Here is a 16,104-nt window from a genome sequence, read left to right on the forward strand (position 1 = left end):
AACTTTTCCGTTAAAAGCATTTCCGGAAAATCATGCCAGTGTAGACGTAGCCTATGAATTTTGCCGCAAGAGCCTATGCAAATGAAGCGTGGATTAGCATTTTCCCGCGCTTCATTTGCTTACTCTCTTTTGTTCCGTTTTTGCGCAAAAACAGGCAGTGTGGCTGTGGCCGTTTTACGCAAAACCCCTTTTTCTGCAAGATCTTTATGCCTCTCCAAGACCGGCATGGCCACACTGCCTGTTTTTATGCAAAAACCTCTAGCGCAAAAACGGAATGAAAGAGAGTATGCAAATGAAGCATGGGAGAATGCTAATCCACGCTTCATTTGCATAGGCTCTTGCGACAAACCTCATAGTGTAGCCGTAGCCTGGGAGCTGGAGCCACGTGAGCCGTTCCAACTGCTTCTATTCAAAGGGCTCGTGTCTTCCCTGCACCTGGCAGGCGCGGGGAAGGCACGAGCTCTTTAAATAGAAGCTGTTGAAAGGGTTCGCGTGATTCTGGCTCCCAGGCAATGTGCTACGGGGCGGGGCCTGGAACAGCGGCGCAGGTTAGATCAAAGCCCTAGGCAGGCTGCATCTGGCCCACTGAGTGGCTTTTGCTCACTCCTGTGCTAGGGCCTCTCACCACGACTCTTTTAAACTCCCCGGCTACGTCTAGACTGGCCACAAATTCCGAAAAAGGGATGCAAATCAGGTAAGTCAGCATAGGGAAATCCGCGGGGGATTTAAATATCCCCCGCGGATTTAAATAAACATGTCCGCCGCTTTTTTTCCGGCTTGGGGAAAAGCCGGGAAAAAAACGTCTAGACTGGCGCGATCCTCCAGAATAAAGCCCTTTTCCGGAGGATCTCTTATTCCTACTTGAAAGTGTGAAAGGAATAAAGCCCTTTTCCGGAGGATCTCTTATTCCTACTTGAAAGTAGGAATAAGAGATCCTCCGGAAAAGGGCTTTATTCCGGAGGATCGCGCCAGTCTAGACGCTTTTTTTCCGGCTTTTCCCCAAGCCGGAAAAAAAGCGGCGGACATGTTTATTTAAATCCGCGGGGGATATTTAAATCCCCCGCGGATTTCCCTATGCTGACTTACCTGATATGCATCCCTTTTCCGGAATTTGTGGCCAGTCTAGACATACCCCCCCTTGTTTAATTCTCTTTTGATTCTGCTTTTCCCTGCTCTGCCAGTTGCCTTCCTAGATGCCAGACTGTCCCTGCTGGTTCTCCAGCATTTCCCAAGCTTTCTGCTACACTCTGAGCTCTTCACTACTCCCCTAGACCTCAATGAAAACTGAGGTGGAACATTATCAACAGCTTATTTGCTAACACACTGTAGCTACGTCTAGACTTGCATGATTTTCCGGAAATGCTCTTAACGGAAAAGTTTTCCGTTAAAAGCATTTTCGGAAAAGAGCATCTAGATTGGCACAGATGCTTTTCCGCAAAAGCACTTTTTGCGGAAAAGCGTCCGTGGCCAATCTAGACGTGCTTTTGCACAAAAAAACCACGATTGCCATTTTCGCGATCGGGGCTTTTTTGCACAAAACAAATCTCAGCTGTCTACACTGGCCCTTTTGCGCAAAAGTTTTGCACAAAAGGGACTTTTACCCGAATGGGAGCAGCATAGTATTTCCGCAAAAAGCACTGATTTCTTACAATAGGAATTCAGTGCTTTTGCGGAAATTCAAGCAGCCAGTGTAGACAGCTGGCAAGTTTTTCCGGAAAAGCTACTGATTTTCCGGAAAAACTGGCCAGTCTAGACACAGCCTGTGACATTTGATGGTAAGGTACAGAATGTTTAATAAGGCTTGGTTATGAGTTATTTACTTTGCTCTGAAAAAGTCCCCTGTATGTGTCTTGTCAAAACGACTTGTCAATGTGGAGGTCAAAACTAAAAATTACGTTTCCCTGGCTTGTTACAACTAGACTAACTCTGTCTACTATATATTTTAGAGAGTTTGTCTGTTTGATCAAGAGCGCCTCTTAAATGGTAAGAGCTTGGGCCACCAAATTTGGTATAAGCAGCTTCCTCTGATCATAACTCAAAGCAATGTAAGAGTTTGGTTTGCCAGGAAAATGGAATGCGCTTGGAATGGGATTGCTTTTCAAAACCCAACACTAAAGAGAATCACCAAAGCAAGTACAGTCCTCAAAATAGACATAATGAGGCAAATGTTGAAAGAGACTGAACTAAGATGAGCCAGAAAAATAGGATGAGCCTGGAATATGATATTGGAAACCAAATTGATTATAGCTCTTTTATAGCAAATTGTAAGAGTTTATAGGGATGAAGAAAAATACACTTGATGGAATTCCAATTTTAAAAAAATACTAAAAAAAAAATTGAGACATTTTCATAATCCTCTTTTAAAGAAATCTGAAATAAAAATTAACGTAATAAAAAAACTTTTTGAAAAATACAAATGCAAAGCATGTACATTTTCCTTTTATTTCCCCCCTCAAAAATCTTAATTGAGTTACAGACTCGAGCAACGCTGGGTAACTCTGTTAGTGAGAAATATATGCAAAAAGCTGTGATAACCTTGCTTTAAGCACCAATCCATTACATTGGAATTCATCTCAGATTTAAAAAATGCTAACGAGTCATCTCTAAAGGCTTGTGCTCTGTGTTCCTCCTTCTGCCACAGAAGGTTATTCTCTGTTCTGCATATCAAGGCTCAGCACACAGCTCAAGACAGCAAACATGATCTCTTGTGATTTCTGCTGTAACAAGAGGGAGAAGTTTCAAAACAAACACAAAAACCCAAAATTAATTGATTAGAACTGACAGGAGTAAGCTAAATATAAATTGCCACTCAGGCCTGAACTAATACAGTAGCACTTACACCCACAGCTGAAGTTGGAGCCCAGCTGTGATGGGTGTTATACGAACACATAATTGAGAGAGAGTCTCTGCCCTTGAGCTTGCAGTTTAAAGAGAAGAGAGAGACGTGGGTTACAAGGGCAGAACGGCAGAGTGAGGGGAAAGGAACCAACTCAAGGTCACACAGCAGCGCAATAGTGATGAAGGCCAGGTTTCCAGAATCCCAACCGAGTGCCTATCTCTCTCCTGCCTCAGAGCTTCTCCTTCCTCTACAAGGATCTCTGGCCACTGCAGGGCGTTTTATACTATATTTGGTTTCAGCAGCCAGGCACGAGAAGATGAGTAAGAAGGATGTGTCAGCTTCCGCCTGAATTTCCCAGCTTTCCTCTGTTTCAGTCAACCGCTGGAATGTGATGTTGGCTAAATTAAGTCAGATTTAAATACAAACTATCTTGGTCACAGGGGGGAACACAAAATCTGCTTTTACAGTTACAGGACAGCAGCTTTAGCTCAGTGTCAGCTGGGACCTCGTGGAGCTGATAAAACAGAGGTCTCTGAACTGTGGAGCGCATCCCCCTAAGAGGGTATGAAAGAATGTTAGGAGGGGGCACAGAGGGAGTGCCACCCAGCCCTGCTTCTCTCTCAGTTACACCCCCTAACCACGGCCGCCCCTCAGACCAGTCTCAGCTGCAGCCCCAATCTTGGTTCTCTTACCTTGGCCTCATTCCTTCCCCACCCTTAGAAATGTGGCCTGGCTCTGACATAGGAGGGGGTGCAGACAGGAGCTGAGCATTGCTGGAAAATGTAGGGACCGTTGGCATTGTAGGCCCGTTAGGGCTGCAACCACTTGTGAGCCCCAGGGGTGAAAAATTCACAATGCCACTGCTCGACTGAAGTCACAGCCATACAGTGAGCTGATCCTGCATGGGCTGAGTGCATCCTGCCTCTGCTGCTTGACAGGGAGCAGATCTTGAACTTGGCGCATAGCCCTTTTGTTGGCCAATTCTCTCCAGAGTAGCTGTCATTGTGTGCCCACATTAAGCAGCATAACATAGCAGTATCTCAACCATTACCAGAGTCCACCGCTTTCTGGCACAAGGCCTTGTCCTGTTGCAACACGTTTGTAACAATGATGGATTTGACGCCCTTTTTAAATGATTGGCCTTCAACAGGAGCCAAATTCCTCCTGGTGCCCAGTTTTGACGAGCGTAGCTTTTTCTCTCCCTTCCAACGCCACTTTATCCGGCTTTTCATTTTGGTTAGTGCACAGGGTGTTCCCAGATGAAAGCAGATCCTTGTTAGGCAGCTGCGTAAATAGAAAAAAAAAAAAAACAATGGTGAGAAGGAAAAAAATAACAGCCAGCGGATGTGATTTTAGGTGACCTTGGGCAGTCCAACAGATACATTCTGCTGAGTTATTAGCATGAGTTAGCAGGGTTCTAGCCAGTGGAAATGCTAACAGTGGCAATGAGGGCTTACAATTGCAAGAAAAGGCAGGGAGGAAGGAGAGAGGCAGGAGGATGTATTTAAAGTACCATGTGAAAGCCAGGTGAACTGGACAGATATGAGCCTTGTTTATGTGCTAAGTGGCATCGTTTGTGCTTATTTCTGCACCCATAATATGATGTTCACTAAAGACAATCTGAACTTTAACTGAGGACAAAGGTCCAGATCCTGAAAGGGATATAGGCTCCTAAATTCCAGCTGAGGAGCTAGCCAAAGTGCTTTGGGCTCCTGGAGTGGAAGGTGCTAACTATGGGCCAAGTGTTATAAATGCTGGCCGTTTATCATAAATGGTTTAATATGACCTGGCATGTACCCTCCCCCCTTTCTTCCCTTTGGTGTGTAGCAAAATGTATCATGAGCAATATCCCCCCTGATTTTTTTCATCCATGTGCTGAATACATTTTTACCTGCCCCAGAGCAAATGTGCACCACCAGTAGAAAGAATAAACCTAGCTGTGGGTGCTCTGCTCATCAGCTGGGCCACACTGGAATCGCTCCTGGCTGGCTTGGAAACACACAGTTCACAACAGGGCTACTCAACACATGCGGCCCGCAACCCGTTTGTTTGCAGCCCATAGTGCGGTTTGGGTTTACGCGGGGCTCAACACGTGGCCCACAGATGGGAGCCAAAACAGAAAAGCAGTCAATAGAATGGTCTTCTGTTGAGAGATGTTTTAGTACAGGCAGTCCCCGAGTTACGCGGATCCGACTTACGTCGTATCCGCAGTTACGAACGGGGCTTTTCTCGCCCCGGAGGACGGGAGCGGCGGGATGCCCAGATGTGCCGCGGTCCGCTGCCCCCGTCCTCCGGGGCGAGAAAAGCTGCTCCCCGTCTCCCTGGTCTGCAGGGAGACGGGGAGCAAAGCCTTGGAGCGCGCCCGCAGCGGGTCAACCCGGGCGCGCTTGAGCTGTCCCCCTGCGGGCGTGCTCCGCGGCTTTGCTCCCCGTCTCCCGACCAGCAGTCCAGGAAGATGGGGAGCAAAGCCTCGGAGCACGCCAGCAGTGCGACAGCCGCGGCGCGCCTGGACTGTCCCAAAGCCCACGTGCTCTGCGGCTTTGCTCCGCGTCTCCCAGGTCAGCAGACCAGGGAGACGGAGCAAAGCCGTGGAGGATTGGGCGGTCCCGCCACCCCCGTCTCCCTGGTCTGCTGGGGGGGGGGGGAGTGCAGCTAGTGCCCCCCCCCCAGCAGACCAGGCTTTTCTTGCCTACCCCTGGGGTAGAGCAGCTGGGGGCTGCCGGGTTGGTCCCGCAGCGCCGCTCCGGACCAACCCGGCAGCACCCCAGCTGCTCTGCCCCAGGCGTCCTGATTCAGCCGCTGCTGGTCAGTTTCAGCAGCGGCTGAATCAGGACGCCTGGGGCAGAGCAGCTGGGGTGCTGCTGGGTTGCTCCAGTAGCGCCGAGGAGCCACGCTACTGGAGCAACCCAGCAGCACCCCAGCTGCTCTGCCCCAGACGTCCCCAAGTCAGCTGCTGCTGAAACTGACCAGCGGCTGACTACAGGAAGCCCGAGGCAGAGTTGCTCTGCCCCGGGCTTCCTGGAATCAGCCGCTGATCAGTTTCAGCAGCAGCTGACTTGGGGATGCCTGGGGTTCTTAAGTTGAATCTGTATGTAAGTCAGAACTGGCGTCCAGATTCAGCCGCGGTTGAAACTGATCAGTTTCAGCAGCGGCTGACGCCAGTTCCGACTTACATACAGATTCAACTTAAGAACAAACCTACAGTCCCTATCTTGTACGTAACCCGGGGACTGCCTGTAGTTACATTCCTGGAGTGTCATTGCTCGTTAAAAGTGCTGTCATATGGGTGGAAATTGGGTAACTATTGCATCATATATATATAGCAGCCCATTGTCTGTGCGTTTGGAACGCTGACGTACACGGCCACGCCCCCTGGCTGTGTACATTAGAGCCCCCTACTCCTTTCCCTCCCTCCATGGCGCGCTGCTCGGCTGGGCCCTGGCAGGGGAGCAAGTGGTGGCAAGTGGCCGTTTGGGGTCTACGCTCCCCACGTGTGGGGAGCATGGACCCCAAACGGCTGCTTCCTGCCGCTTGCTCCCCCACCAGGGCCCAGCTGAGTGCTCCCAGCTGAGCACGCCACGGAGGGCGGGGAAGGTGGGCAGGGCTGGCCGGAAGGGGGGCGGGAAGCAGAGCTGGGGGGGGATCGGGGGCTGTGGGGCTGGAGGGGAGGATGGGGGGTCCTGGAGGAAGGGGGGCGGGAAGCAGCGCTGGCCGGGGGGGGGGGGTTCCAGGGTCCGTGGGGCTGTCTGGCAGGAAGAGGGGACAGGAAGCAGAGCTGGAGAGGGATCGGGGGCCGTGGGGCTGGACGGGAGGGGGGGGAACAGAGGAAGGGGGGCAGGAAGCAGACCTGGCGAGCCGGGGGGTGCAGCCACTGGCTGCAGCCGGAGTCCTTCCAGCCACGCCCCCAGCAGGCGCTCCCTTTACTTGCCAGCAGAAGCCGGGTGGAGCCACTCCCCCCACCCAGCTTCTGCTTGCAACCAGAGGCTCCCAGCTGGGAGACGGGCCACGATTGGCGCTGGGAGCCTCTGGTCCCATGCAAAAGCCGGGCGGGGGGGGTGTGGCTGAGAGTCCCGGCCCCCACTCCACCCGGATTTTGTGCGCGACCACAAGGCTCCCAAAGCCAATCACGCTCCGCCCCCTCCCCCAGTCACTCCCCCGCCCCCGCCAGACTTCCCTCCGGTGCCCAGACGGAAATTCACAAAATACCGAACATTGCACATGTCCGGTATTTTCTGAATTTTTCTGCCGGACAGAGGGCACAAATACCGGACTGACCGGTAGAAAACCGGACACCTGGCAACCCTAGCCGCGGCGGGAGCGCCACCCAGCTGGGCCCTGGGCAACTGTGTGTTGTGTAGTCTTGCCTTAATCTTTGTATTCATTCCTGTCCTTGTGAAAGAAGCTATTTGCATGTATATGCAACCACACTTAAGTTGCGGCCCTCGGCTTGTGTTGTGAGCATCATTGTGGCCCCCGGGGCTTCCACAGTTGAGTAGCCCTGGCTTACAAGGAACACTGAATATCAACTACTTTTCTTTTGAAGGATGAAGCTAGCTCTTTATTTCCTGCCTTGCACAGAGCCAGGAGAGGGGGTTCTAAAGATTTCAGCGAGCTATAGGGTGGGAAGGAACTCCCCTGCCCCCATTTTCCTACAGTTTGAGCTGTATATTGATTATGATTTCTTTACTGCTATCCACAACACACCTCCTCTCTTCCATTTCTCCACAGCCATCAAACAGGACCTAACCCTGCATGGTGCTGACTGCCTCCACCTATCTCTGTTCTAGAGAATGGCAGAGCAAATCCTAGGCTGCAGCAATTGCACCTGGCTCTTCAGAAGCCAGTGCAAAGGAGGAATGTCATATATTTGAAATCACAATCAGTGTTAAATGCAAGCGGTTTATTAAAGAACACAGGTACAACTATAGGCAAATGCCCTTCTCACAGCTTGAGTTCCAGCATTGTCCTTGTTTACCAGACACCACACCCCATCTGGAACCCTATACAGCATTACACGGAGACATCTAGTGCCTGAACAACGCTGCATGTAAACATTGGCATGGGGGGGAAGTTCTTTTGGCACGGTCTTATGTCTGTGTGCCTACATAAAGGTTTACTGCATGGCTGTGTCCAGACTCAGGGGTTTTTTCGAAAAAAGTAGCCTTTTTTCGAAAAAACTTCACCTGCGTCCAGACTCAAGCCGCGTTCTTTCGAAATTAAATCGAAAGAACGCGGCTTTTCTGTCGATGGCGGTAAACCTCATTTCACGAGGAAAAACGCCTTCTTTCGAAAGTTCCTCTTTCGAAAGAAGGCGTTCTTCAATGTAAATAGGGCTTCTTCGAAAGAGAGCATCCAGACTCACTGGATGCTTTCTTTTGAAAAAGCAAGCCGCTTTTTCGAAAGTTCAACGTGCAGTCTAGACGCTCTCTTTCGAAAGAGGCTCTTTCGAAAGAGGCTTGCAGTCTAGACATAGCCCATGATTTTGATACCAAGTAGTATCAAAAGTCTTTAAAAGATTTTTAGTGGCTATAGTGAATGACAGAAACAACAACTATTCAGCCAGAGAAAGCAAATGTGCCATGTGAAGTGGACTGATTTCTGAACCTCTATTTGATTTTTTTTGGTTTTTGTGGCTTTGATTCATATGTTCCCATGTTTGCACTGCAGTCAGTAAAAGCAGCATTAGGCATGTTTCCACTGTGCCTGCGTTATCTTTCAAAACGGGCCATCAAATTTACCAGCAAAATCCAATTTAATTGGGTAAACGTTTTGTTTCTTTTTTTGTCCAGAGACAATTAAAATATTGGTACAACTAACTACAGCTACATTTGAATGGGGATTTTGTTAAACTAACTTATTTACAAACCACAGGACTAAGAGCCACATTCTGATCTCGGTTATGCCATAATTAATCGAGTGATCCCACTCAAGGCAACTAGCTTACTCTGGATTTACACAAGTCTCCTAGGCCACGTCTACACTACAGACGAGATTAAAGCTGCTGCTGTTGATCTTCCAGGGTTCAAATTAGCGAGTCTAGTGAAAACATGCTAATTTGAACTGAGAGGGTGCTCCTGTCAATGCCGGTAGTCCTGCTCTTACAAGGAGTAACGGAAAAGTCAAAGGGAGAGCATGCTCCCATAGATACTTCGACTCAAGCTATGCAAATAATGTAGCTGGAGTTGTGCATCTTAATCTAAACTTACCTCCTAATGTAGACCTAGCCTTAGAGAACAGAATGTGGCCCTAAAAGTGAGCTGGCTAAAACAAAAAGTGATTGGCTAACCTTGAGACACAAGTGCCAAAAAGCTCTTTGTTGCTGGGGTACCTCCAGAGATTTCAATGGGATGAATCATAGAATACTAGGACTGGAAGGGACCTCGAAAGGTCATCGAGTCCAGCCCCCTGCTCTCATGGCAGGACCAAATACTGTCTAGACCATCCCTGATAGACATTTATCTAACCTACTCTTAAATATCTCCAGAGATGGGGATTCCACAACCTCCCTGGGCAATTTATTCCAGTGTTTCACCACCCTGACAGTTAGGAATTTTTTCCTAATGTCCAACCTAAACCTCCCTTGCTGCAGTTTAAGCCCATTGCTTCTTGTTCTATCCTCAGAGGCCAAGATGAACAAGTTTTCTCCCTCCGCCTTATGACACCCTTTTAGATACCTGAAAACTGCTATCATGTCCCCCCTCAATCTTCTCTTTTCTAAACTAAACAAACCCAATTCTTTCAGCCTTCCCTCATAGGTCATGTTCTCTAGACCTTTCGTCATTCCTGTTGCTCTTCTCTGGACCCTCTCCAATTTCTCCACATCTTTCTTGAAACGTGGTGCCCAGATGAATCTGGCAGAAGTTGGATTAGTATACAGGCAGTCCCTGAGTTACGCGGATCCGACTTATGTCGGATCCGCAGTTACAAACGGGGCTTTTCTCGCCCCGGAGGACTGGAGCGGTGGGACGCCCAGATGCGCTGGCAGTCCCGCCGTCCCCGTCCTCCGGGGCGAGAAAAGCTGCTCCACGTCTCCCTGGTCTGCTGGGGGGGGAGTCCCCCCCAGCAGACCAGGGAGACACGGAGCAAAGCCGCGGAGCACGCCCACAGTGGGACAGCCCGGGTGCACCTGGGCTGTCCCGCCGCGGGCATGCTCCAAGGCTTTGCTCCCCGTCTCCCTGGTCAGCAGACCAGGGAGACGGAGCAAAGCCGTGGAGGATGCGGATGGTCCCGCCACCCGCGTCTCCCTGGTCTGTTGGGGGGGGGGGTGCAGCTAGTGCCCCCCTCCCCCTCCCAGCAGACCAGGCTTTTCTTGCCTACACCTGGGGTAGAGCAGCTGGGGCGCTGCCGGGTTGGTCCCGCAGCGCCGCTCCTCGGCGCTACTGTACCAACCCGGCAGCACCCCAGCTGCTCTGCCCCAGGCGTCCTGATTCAGCCGCTGCTGGTCAGTTTCAGCAGTGACTGAATCAGGATGCCTGGGGCAGAGCAGCTGGGGTGCTGCTGGGTTGCTCCAGTATCGCCGAGGAGCAGCCGCACTACTGGAGCAACCCAGCAGCACCCCAGCTGCTCTGCCCCAGGCGTCCCCAAGTCAGCCGCTGCTGAAACTGACCAGGGGCTGACTACAGGAAGCCCGAGGCAGAGTTGCTCTGCCCCGGGCTTCCTGGAATCAGCCGCTGATCAGTTTCAGCAGCCGCTGACTTGGGGACGCCTGGGGTTCTTAAGTTGAATCCGTATGTAAGTCAGAACTGGCGTCCAGATTCAGCTGCTGTTGAAACTGATCAGTTTCAGCAGCGGCTGACGCCAGTTCCGACTTACATACAGATTCAACTTAAGAACAAACCTACAGTCCCTATCTTGTACGTAACCCGGGGACTGCCTGTAACTGAGAATCTGCCTTGCAACATTTCCTTTCCTGTCTATGCGCATAAACACAACTGTGCATTACTCTAGTTGATTTTAATGGAGTTACACAAGTTGAACCTCTTTAGGCTGGCACCCTCAAGACCTGACTGGTGCCGAACCAGAGAATTAGTCAAGCCACGGGAGGCAATATTGTCTAACAGCATTACCAACACTTCCACTGCTTGCTGGGCTCTTAGAAGACATTCAGGGTAAATTAGAGCTGAATAACCAGGGCCAGTTCACAAGATTTTGGCACCTATGACGGGGAGCTCAAATGACGCCCCCATGCCCATCGCTTTGGCCAAAACATTGAAAGGTCTCAATTCTGCCTGTTCTACTCCTCTCATGGCACTGCAGAGAGAATACCTATGCACCAACAGCAGACACAATTTTCTACACTCTGGGTCCTAGTGGTGTTCCCCCTCCCTCCCCAGTCTGGCACCTGAGGCGGCCGCCTCAGTTCGCCTCATGGTAAGGCCAGCCCTGTAAATACCAGCACAGAACACTGGGAGCCAGGACTGGGAGCTGTAAACAAACTTTATGGGACTGTGGGAAACTTGGCCACACCCATGATAAGCGGACACCCAGCCAGCTAACATTATACCTGACCACGGAGTTTGCCAGACCAGAGAGGTTCAACCTGTACTAGAGTAAAGCAGTGGTGAAACAAACCCCCGGAGCTTTCTGCTGTTTCTCTTTTCCATCGGCACTACAGAACTAATGTAGGAATTATGAGAAGCAGAGGACTGGGGTTTTCAGCCAAGTGAGCTGATGGCATTTGATTTACTCAAGTGCAAAAACTACAACAGCAGTAACCCTTGTCATCTGTCACCGCTCCGACCGTTCGGCCTACTTGGCGAGGAATGACAGAAGCGTGCTGTTCTTTCCTGCTGGGGCAGTTTCATGCCCGTGTTTGCCATCAGCTCTCGTTTTTCATCTTGCAGCACGTGCCTCAGATGCTCCGTTCTTGGTGGCTTAAAAAAACGTTGACTTTTTTTTTCCGTTTGGCTCTCAGCCAGTTCTGAGGCCAGAGGGAATCATACTTTGCTAGGGAGCTACTTTGCCATATGAGCACTGATGTTTCCTGGGCCACATACTGCCACCTTACTTATGCTGACTCCACAAGTACTCCAGCTGATAATAGTGTACTACACTAGGCTAGATTTTGCCATCAGCAGAGTTTGGGCCCTATACTTTATGCTTCAAGCAATAAGCCTGGCATTACATAGCCTTAAAAGGTAGCTAGCCCCTTTCTTCCACATATAAAACAAACCCACTGAAACCATTTGCAAGACAGTCTCTTTTCCTGTCTCGGAATTCACTGGTTCATCTCTGCAACATGTACAGAGCAAGCCTGGCTGATAGACAAAAATGCCTTACCTTACAATGCTTGACAGTATTAACTATTCAAGTTAACGGTAGAAACAACCAGGAGTCCTGTGGCACCTTCGGGCATGTGTACACAACAGGGCAAAAGTCGAATTAAGCTACGCAACTTCAGCTATGTCAATTGCGTAGCTTCAGTCAAAATAGTTTAATTCGCCTTTGGCGCTGTCTACACAGCAGGAAGTTGAAGGAAGAGCACTCTTTTTCTGATGTGCCTTACTCCCCATGAAATGAGGGTTACGGGAGTCAGAGTAAAAAGTCCTCCAGATCAACATTATTATGAAATAATGGCTTGCTGTGTAGACACGCTCTTTGTTATTTCAGAATAATGTCAGTTATTCCGAAATAACACTGCTGTGTAAACGTACCCTTCAAGACTAACAGATTTAGTTACAGATCCATCCACTGACTTTGATCTTTATCTACTCAGGTTTAACACCCTTTCTCCTGATACTTTATGCATAGAGATGGGGGGGGGAGGTAGGTGATAGAACATCTTTCCTCCCCCCCCCCCTTCCCTTCTCCTATTTATTTCAATTTTTCTTATCCTCTAATCATAACTCCGGTCATCTGAAGAAGTGGGCTGTGCCCACGAAAGCTCATGATACCGTCTACATGTTTTGTTAGTCTATAAAGTGCTACCCGACCATTTGCTTGCAGATTTATTTGAGCATGAGCTTTCGGGGGTAAAACCCACTTCATCAGATGCACAATAACAGTGCTGCTTGTTTAAAAGACCACGGTCATTGGCGTGTGCTTAGGGGAGGGGGGGGGGAGAATGAAACGTATAGTTTGTTGGAATCATACTGGCTAAGTAAGCCAGGTTTTCCCAACTTCTGTCACTTTATGTGTATCTCTTTAATACAAGCCAGTTGGCCAAATCCATCTCCAGTGTAAGTCACTAAACCCGAGACAAATATATCGGGGTGAATTTCAAGGGTTAGTTGCCATTCACAAAGTTTACTATGGTGAAAATACTCCACTTTTTAGAAATCCCAAACCAATACTGCAGCTGCTGCAGGCTGCTTGTCCTAGTGGGGAGTAGATTGCTTGAATGCCAGGCCAGCCAACCTTTCCCAGTTCTGTATTCGGGATAAAATGGTTCAGGCTTGTGTCACTGAGATGTGAGGAGTCACCGGGCTCTACATCCGCTATCCGCAGCCAGATGTGACTCTTGGCCAGCAGGTTATTAATTCACAGGGATATAGCGTAGCACAGACTGGTCAGCACAGGAACCAGAAGCAGTCAGTATCATCCATCTTGGGGAGAGGGGTGGCCCAGAGTCCAGGGCCCTGGCCCCCATCTCTGCCCCCCAAACCAGCGAGACTCACTCACACACACCAGCAGCCTGTGTGTAGCCAGCCAGCCAGACATGCAGCCTTTGTCCTGGTTCCTGGGCAAAAGGTGTCACCTGGTCACATTCCCACCCACTGGCTCAGGAGCCTGGGCCATTGTGAAGATGCTGGCCTGAGCATCCTCCCTCAGTGAGTCACACTCAGAATTCCCATCCCCATGTAGATAGCAGTGCAGTGCCCAGGGAAACTGAGGCACGTACACCGGGTGACTACAGAATAGTTGAAAGAGGGTTTGCAACTGCTTTGGAGGACAGGGTCATCATTCAAAATGATCTGGACAAACTGGAGAAATGGTCTGAAGTAAATGGGATGAAGATTAATAAGGACAAATGCAAAGTGCTCCACTTAGGAAGGAAATATCCGTTTCACATGTACAGAATGGGTAACGACTGTGTAGGAAGGAGCACGGCAGAAAGGGATCTAGGGCAGTGGTCCCTAACGCGGTGCCTGTGGGCACCATGGCGACCGCCGGGCCATTTCTGTGCGCCCGCTGAGTGGTCGGGGCCGGCCCGGCACGCAGCGCATGGCCCCCTGGGCACACAGCATACGGGCAGCCCCACCCCCGGGTGCACGGCGTATGGGCAGCCCCGCCCCTGGGCATGCGGCACAGGAGCGGCGCCGGCCCTGGGAGTGTGGCACATGGGTGGCGTCGGCACTGGACACGCAGCGTATGGCCCGGCCCTGGGCACCCAGCAGCCCCAAAAGGTTGGGGACCATTGATTTGGGGTTATAGTGAACCACAAGCTAAATATGAGTCAACAGCGAGACACTGTTGCAAAAAAAGCCAACGTGCTTCTACGATGCATCAAGAGGAACGTTGTGAGCAAGACATGCAAAGTCATTCTTCTGCTCTACTCTGCACTGATTAGGCCTTAGAGTATTGTGTCCAGTTCTGGGCTCCACATTTCAAGAAAGATGTGGAGAAATTGGAGAGGGTCCAGAGAAGAGCAACAAGAATGATGAAAGGTCTAGAGAACATGAGCTGTGAGGGAAGGCTGAAGGAATTGGGCTTGTTTAGTTTAGAAAAGAGAAGACTGAGGGGGGCCATGAGAGCCGTTTTCAGGTATCTAAAAGGGTGTCATGAGGAGGAGGGAGAAAAATTGTTCTCCTTGGCCTCTGAGGACAGGACAAGAAGCAAGGGGCTTAAACTGCAGCAAGGGAGGTTTAGGTTGGACATTAGGAAAAACTTCCTACCTGTCAGGGTGGTTAAACACTGGAACAAGTTGCCTAGGGGGGGTGTGGAAACGCCATCTCTGGAGATATTTAAGAGCAGGTTAGACAGACACCTGAAAGGGATGGTCTAGATCGGGGTGGGCAAAAGGATCTTTACGGGCCAGATCCGGCCCACCAAGCGCGTTGATCCCGCCTGCAGAGGCTCTGTCACTTCCCCACCCCCAGGCCAATGAAGACCTGGGGGTGGGGGAGAGCGCAAAGCTTTCTCCCACCCTGTGAGCAGCACACAGCGCTTCGAAGGGCCACGTGCCGCTCGCAGGGCGGGAGGAGACGTCACGCCCTCCCCCACCCCCAAAGCCTGATTGGCCTGGGGCAGGAGGAGCGTGTGAAGTTTCCTCCCCTCTCCCCCCGACCCTGCAAGGAGCGCGCAGCACTTCAAAGTGCCGTACACTCCCGCAGGGCGGGAGCAGGGCGAGGGAAGCTTCACACAACTCCCCCGCCCCCAGGCCAATCGGGACTTGGGGGCAGGGGGAGCCCGTGACGTCTCCTCCCACGTAGCACGTGGCACTTTGAAGTGCCGCGTGCGCCTTGCAGGGCGGGGGTAGGGCAGGAGGCGGCTTCACGCACGTCCCCTGCCCTGAGGTCAGTCAGGGCCTGAGGGCAGGGGAGTGTGTGAAGCCTCTTCCCTGCCAGGGGCACAGGCACCTAGTGGGCAGGGGGGCAAAGGGACTCCCCCATCCACAGACCAATTATGGTGTGGGGGTGGGGAAGCCCAGAAGCATTCTGGCCCAGCCCCTTCCTGGATTAGGCCCCGCCCCTTTTGGGGCGGCCTGGGGCCACTTCAAAAATGTTTTTGCCCACCCCGAGTCTAGACGGTGCTGGGTCCTGCCGTGAGGGCAGGGGACTGGACTCGATGCCCTCTCGAGGTCCCTTCCGGTTCTAGTGTGCTAGGATTCTATGAAATCACATGCAATATAACAGAAAGCGAACAGCATTTTCATTAAAAGCTTTTTCGGAAAAAAGCATCTAGATTGGCACGGATGCTTTTCCGCAAAAGCACTTTTTGCGGAAAAGCGTCTGTGCCAAACTAGATGCGCTTTTCCGCAAAAAAGCCCCGATCGCCATTTTCGCCATCGGGGCTTTTTTGCGGAAAACAAATCTGAGCTGTCTACACTGGCCCTTTTGCGCAAAAGTTTTGTGCAAAAGGACTTTTGCCCGAACAGGAGCAGCATAGTATTTCCGCAAGAACACTTACAATCTTACATGAGATCGTCAGTGCTTTTGTGGAAATTCAAGCAGCCAGTGTAGACAGCTGGCAAGTTTTTGCAAAAAAATGGCTGATTTTCCAGAAAAACTGGCCAGTCTAGACACAGCCACTAGGTATCAAATGATGAAATTAGCAGCCAGCAGATACAGGCTGGACCTCCCTGATCTGGACTGACTCCCTCAGGA

The 16,104-nt window shown here is 50.8% G+C and overlaps 1 protein-coding gene across 3 annotated transcripts in view; it reads right to left on the reverse strand.

Moving 5' to 3' along the window:
* Window positions 1-2,433: 2,433 nt before the first annotated feature.
* The window catches only part of GJC2 (gap junction protein gamma 2), a 78,828-nt gene continuing 65,157 nt past the window's right edge, over window positions 2,434-16,104 (reverse strand). For 2 of the 3 annotated variants that reach the window (XR_012902139.1, XR_012902138.1), the window contains exon 2: window positions 2,434-4,123. The gene's annotated coding sequence lies outside the window, so the exon portion shown is untranslated. The remainder of the gene's footprint in view (window positions 4,124-16,104) is intronic. The other variant, XR_012902140.1, reaches the window with a different exon arrangement.

Source organism: Pelodiscus sinensis, chromosome 2 (assembly GCF_049634645.1).
Source record: "Pelodiscus sinensis isolate JC-2024 chromosome 2, ASM4963464v1, whole genome shotgun sequence".
Lineage (NCBI taxonomy): Eukaryota > Metazoa > Chordata > Testudines > Trionychidae > Pelodiscus > Pelodiscus sinensis.